This window comes from Drosophila mojavensis, unplaced genomic scaffold (assembly GCF_018153725.1).
Source record: "Drosophila mojavensis isolate 15081-1352.22 unplaced genomic scaffold, ASM1815372v1 contig_74, whole genome shotgun sequence".
Taxonomy (NCBI): Eukaryota; Metazoa; Arthropoda; class Insecta; order Diptera; family Drosophilidae; genus Drosophila; species Drosophila mojavensis.
In genome coordinates this window covers 23,674,721-23,681,411 of record NW_025318899.1, presented here as the reverse complement: position 1 = coordinate 23,681,411, position 6,691 = coordinate 23,674,721, and positions in this window count along the sequence as shown.

The window sequence follows — 6,691 nt, the reverse complement described above, 5'->3', positions numbered from 1 at the left end:
GCACTCGGGAGTTGGTAGTCAGAAGTCGGGAGTCGGTAGGCCGCAGTCGATGGCGCGTTGCAATTACATGTCTGTGACAAGAATTTTAAATGAAAACGGCCCGTTGCCGCACTGTGCACAGTGGACAAATGATTCAAACTTTCGCATTACGTGTGGAAAATGCTGAAAACTGCGCTGCCTGCAGAGGCGCCATGCCATGCCAGCAGGCACCAATCGCAGTGCTTTTCGCGATTTTTTCTCCCTCTTTTTTCGCTTTCCTGCGCTTTGCATGCCCGCCAGAAGGAGCCTTCTATGGCGGCAAAAACGGCGACGCATGAAATTAGAAAGGCATTATTGCAAATCTCTCGCATTTGAGGTTTATTTATCAGCAATTTGTCAGAAAGTGTTTGTCCAGATGCAGCGGCTCAGATTAAAGCGCCCATGTCTTCGTCTACTTTCTAATACGATTCACTGACGCAGAGCATTAAAAGTCACATTTTACGGCATGATGCGGACCGCACTTCAATCCCATTACAATTGGGTCAAAGGACTAGCCAAGCACTCCATTATGGTGAGTTATGAAGAGCTTAGGCTGCGCACCTCGTTAGCCTCTAAATAGCGTAGAGAATCACACAATCACAATTAAACCTTTAAAGAGGTAGAGTTTATGTTGTCTTTTATGTTTTTGGGGCCATCTAGCAGTATAAAGGTGTTTGCTTCTATCATTTGATTACAGTCGATAATTTAAAATAATTTTACATAATAAAATTTTATTTGATACAGTTCAAATATTAAACCAACTTATAAAGAGGGAAAGCTTTGATATTTTCTTTGTTTTGAATATTCAGAAACAATTCGAAGAATTATTTCAACAGTACTATATTATGCTTGATGAGCATATGTATGTCAGTGTTTTAACTCTTTCAAATACTTTCAGCATCAATAAGAAAACTGTGATTGCGGAACTCATTTAAAGTTTGTACGCGTTTTTTATTCCATGTTAAAAAGCAAATAAATAAAAATGTATCTTTTTTTCTTTGTGATTTTGGACATATAATATATATTGTTTTTAATATATATAATTGCTGATTTGTTGTTATTATTTATTATTTCTTACATTTTTACGATTCCTGAAACTCAATTTATTTTGCTGCAACGAAAAGAAATATCATTACTGGTAAGCGCTATAATATAATGAATAACAAATATAACAAGTAAGAAGGCTCTAGTCGAGACTGCTCGACTAGGAGATACCCTGAACCCTCTAAGCTGATATTCTAATCATTCTGCACTTCTTTTGTGCACACATACATACACATGCATCCACACGCACGCATAAGCCTGCGCTTTGCTAACTGCGCAGTAAGCAGCGACTGCGCTTGGGCTGCGCTGCAGTGAGGGCAATATTATGAGAATTTATTTGTTGAATAATTTCTTTTGTAGACATAAGATCTTAATGAAACTTTCTGAGTGTAATTATATGATGAATATGTGTGTACATTCCATAGCGCAAGTCTCTAGTACTTGAAATGCGTTTTTTACAAATTGGGGGGAAAGGGGGCGTGGTATCCAAAATCTGTAAATTACAAAATCTTTGTATCGATTAACTTTATATACATCGCAAATTTGAAGACTCCAGGTCTAAAAATGTTCAAATTAGGTTAAAAAACCAAATAAATTTTTCGATTATTCTCGATAAAAAAGTTATCGGACGATTTATCGAAAAAATAAAGCAAACTCGTACTGCGTATGGTACACACGAGTATGCATGCCAAATTTCAGCTCTCTAGCTCTTATAGCTTCTGAGATCGCCGCACTCGTACGGACGGACGGACGGACGGACGGACGGACGGACGGACGGACAGGGCTATATCAACTCAGCTCGTCGCGCTGATCAAGAATATATATACTTTGTGGGGTCTGTCACGCCTCCTTCTGCCCGTTACATACTTTTTCACAAAACCATTATACCCTGATTTCCCATTTTCAATGGGTTCAGGGTATAAAAAGTATAATACAAAAAATAATAAAAAAACAAGTAAGAAAGCTCTAGTCGAGACTGCTCGACTACGAGATCCCCTGAACCCTTGGAGCAATAGATATTTCAATACTTTTTCGCGACTTTCAGCTTACACAAGAAACACACACACACACACACACGCACACACGTACGCACACACAGGTATACATACACACACACGCATACAGACACACATACACACACATATGCATACAGACACAAACGCATACACACACACACATACACACACACATACACATACAAGCAACCACGCATAAACACGCATGGGCTGCAGTGTGCGCTTACTATGAGAACTTAATTGTTTAATAACTTTTTTTATGGACATACGATCTTCATGAAACTTTTAGATTATGATTATAACATGAATATGCATGTAATTGCCAAAGCACAAGTCTCTAGTATTTGAAATACGCTTTTTACAAAAGTGAGGGGGAGGGGGTGAATTTAGAGGTGGGGGGTAAATTTTAACAAAAACCGAAATTGTATAAATTGCATATAAGCATACATTAAAAATTTGGAGACTCTAGCTATAAAGGTGTAGAAGATATAATTTTATAACTGGGTTTCGATAAGGTTTTTTATCGATAAAAAAAGATCGAGATGAGTTATCGATTTTTAATGATAAACTTGATATGCGCGCTGTAATTACGGACATTTAAAAAAAGATTTGAAGTCTCTAGCACTTATATCTTCTGAAATCGACGCGTTCATACATACGGACAGACGGACAGACGGACAGACGGACAGACGGACAGACAGACGGACAGGGCCAAATCAACTCAGCTCGTCACCCTGATCAAGAATATATATACTTTGTGGGGTCTGCCACGCCTCCTTCTCCCTGTTACATACATTTCAACAAAACCATTATACCCTGATTTCCCATTGAAAATGGGTTCAGGGTATAATAATATATAATATATTCATAAATATTAATATACTTATATACTGAAATTCATAATTTATTTTGAATATTTTAACGTTAATCGAATAATCTATACACAAATCTTGTTGGTTAAGTATAGATTACATACACAAAGACATCAGAAAGGTCTATTGTACTCAATGTTAATTTCATTATTGTATTTAATGTCATTTTCATCAAGGAAACAATTTATTTCTTGCTTTATAACTCTCTGGCATAGCTCTGTCTGGAACAATTCCTGGCTGTGCCTCAGACATCATTACAACCAGGCATCGCAGTTTTGGGGCACTTTAGATTTGTGTTTATGTGAATGTATTTTAGCAGCCCAATATGGTAATCGCTTTGAGCTGCATTGCACAGCATATGGGATGCTCTGGAGCATTTCGGAATCTGCTTAAACTGCAATTTAATGCAGTAAATCGCTGTACCCACGCCTCAGCACAACTTGCTCGTGTAATTTATAGCCAGGCAGTGGGCCATGTTACTGCCAGCCCATGAGTGCATTAGAAGAGCCACGCAGTGTGGCTGTGCCAGGAGCAATATAATTTAGCAGCGCACCTTTAGTGCGGTTAACAAATAACATCAACTTATTAAATAAAGTTTCAATTCATGGAGAGAGCAACAACAGCAGCAACAACAGCAGCAAAACTGGAAGATGGCAACGCATCCAAGTGAACAGCGGCTACCGTACTGTGATTCTGGACATTAGACATCGGTGAGCAAAGGATGGAGGTCGCTGCAGGCGCAGCCGCAATAAATCATCACATCGAAGCCATGGGCGCAATTTGGGAGAGGAGACTGTGGGGGCAGCTCCGGCTGTTTGGCTGTTTGGCTGTTTGGCTGTCTGGCTGTCGGAGTGGCTGGGCTGGCAGTAACTGCGGCCAAGTTATGTGGCTTCATTGTGGACAGAATGAACGCTTTTAAGCAGACAATTGCAGCCTGCGGCGCAACTGCAGCAGCAGCGGGAATAGGAGCAGCAACAACGCCAACACGGCAGCAGGTACGCAAAAAAAAAAAATGAAAATGAAAAAAGAAATACAAAACTGAGACTAAAGATTGCTGAGCCACCATCTAGCAGCTCCCACTGCCCCAATGCCATTGTTCAGCAGCGAGGAGTTGGTTCTTGTTGCTGCAGGAACAGCAACTGCTGCTGCTGCTCTTGTTGTTGTTGTTGCTGCTGCTGCTGCTGATACACATTTTCGTAGGCAGCGCTGTGCACATAAATCATTGAGTCGACTCCAACTGCAGCGTCGAATTGCCTGCTTGCTCGCTTGCAATATGAGTTAATTTCTGCGAGCCGAGAGCAGTGTGCGGGGCCGAAAGCGTATTTACGTATTTGCGTATTTGTCAACTGCAAATTACAACTTTTTCCCACACGTTCGCCTGCCTACCTATCGCAACGTTGACACACAGCACAGAGCACATGTGGGTGTATGTTGCGATTTATGGCACGCCCGGCATTATAAATTTTCTATTAACTCGCCAGACGTCAGCCGGCGACCAGCACCTGGGCGAGAGTGTGAGATTTGCATTGAATGCCCAGAGACAGAGCCAGAGCTAGAGCAGGGCACCTTTGTCGACTGTCGACTCTCCGCTGTCTGCTGTCTGCTGTCTGCTCTCTGCTGTTGATAGCGCATTATCTGTTTAAGGCTTTAATTTTGCTTACCAAAAATGTACGCAAAATAAGTGCGCGAGCCACAACGCCTTCTACGGAGCGAGGACGCGACGTCTGCTGACTTCAGGCAACTGCATTTGCATGCAATTGACTTGAAAGGCGTTGCGTTGCGGATGTTCGTGAGTGTCCCTGGTGCTGGCGTTGCAGCAGTTGGCTGTCGCATCTCATTGAACCCGACAAATTGGTCATAATTTTTAGCAACTAAGTAATCCCAATAAACATGGCCCAACATTGTGCACCTGACATTAAGCTGCCAAGCGTACAACTAAACAGCTATCAGCTGTCGAGAATAGAGATAGAGAGCGGCAGAGATAGAGACTCGCTCTTGCACTTGCAGTGGACAGCAGCAGCCGCAGCAGCAGCAGCAGCAGCAGCAGCAACAGCGGCAGCAGCCAATAAAATGCATTTATCTGTGCATCGATCAGCCAGAAACCTGTGTGCATGCAGCCTGCACAACTGTAGCGCGCCGCATCGGCTTGGCCAGCAGTCACACATCAATTGCAAATTAACAGTAGTTAAAATCCAAATGAATTTGCGAGTGCCGCCAATTTATGCAGCTGGCAGCTTATGCCGCTTAATCTGCCGGTTCAAAGGTTGTGCTCACATCGCCCGTGTGATTTAAGCACCAGCGCTGAAATATCCTCAATGAAAACCTCCTCGACCCAGCCTGATTTAGCATTGGCTAAACGGACTCCAAAAGCAGCGCGTATCCATCAGATACACACACACTCACACAATCAGTATGGCAACGTTTGCTCAATCAGTATGGCAACGAAGTCTGATTGGTTTTCAAAATTCACACGCTGCGCGCTGCTTATCGAGCTGCAATAAAAAAAAAAAGCAAAAGAGGTAAAGGAGTTGCACGTGTGTGTATCTGTCAGATACAATTTTTGGCTGTGCACGAACTTTAAACTCTTTTTCCAATTGCTAGCTGCCTTGAACGTTGGTAAACAATAACATTTCAATTGCACACACACACACACACACACAACTGTATATTGCGTCACATGCAAAACGCTTATCGCATCAGTATAGCAGCGATATATGAGTTCTTGCCGCTTATTTGTGTGTGTGTGTGTGTGTGTGTGTGCCTGTGTGTTATCTGTGGGTGTAATTTTCTCACGGTTCAGTTTTCAGTTACTCGGACCTAAATTGCGTTTGCACATTTCCCTTTTCTTGTATCTTCTCTTTTTCTGTAGTCCACTCGCCTTTTTGCCCACCGTTTTGTGGGTGATTACGAGAGAAGCAGAAAATAACAAATAAAAAACATACAGTCTACAGCACCTGAATAAATATCTTATCAGCGTTTCGTTTCGTTTTTCAGCACTTAATATCACATGTTAATTTGACTTCTTAGCTCTCAGCTCTCAGTTCTCGCTCGCCCTTCCGAACGCCATAAAGAAGCGTGGGAATGCGCTAAAAATTGTTGCAAAATATGGCAACTGTTGTTGTCGCTGCGGTTTGGCAGTCGACTCCTTATCACTCGCTATCAAGTGCTCGGCTTGCTTGCGCTTACCGCAAATAAACATGTGTGCCAAATCTCCTCTCGCTAGCCGCTGGGAAATGTCAATAGAGCGAAGGCGATAACTAATTATTGGGACGCATTCCCAAGGTCCAGTGAATTAGGGGGCGTTTGGGAACAATTAAAAATCGGGTAGACCATGGGAATGCTAAAGTGCATACGGATTCAACTGTTTTAAAGTCAAGTCCATATTATAACATATTATATGGATAATACTTAATAAAAATAATATAATAATAAAAGTAATTACATCTATAGTTTAAATTTAATCTGCCTTAACCAATGAGCTCATTCTCAATTTCACATAAAAATAGAATAAACTTAATCTCTGAAGTAAGAAAGCTCTAGTCGAGACTGCTCGACTACGAAATCCCCTGGGCCCTTCGAGTAACTGATATTTCAATAATTATTACATAGCTTCTTTTCGGCTCACACAGAATAAAGCACATGCACACACACATGCACACAGTGTGGGCTCAATTGTTTAATAAATTTGCTTGTGCGTGGACTATCTTCATAAAACTTCAGACCCTTATTATAACATTAATA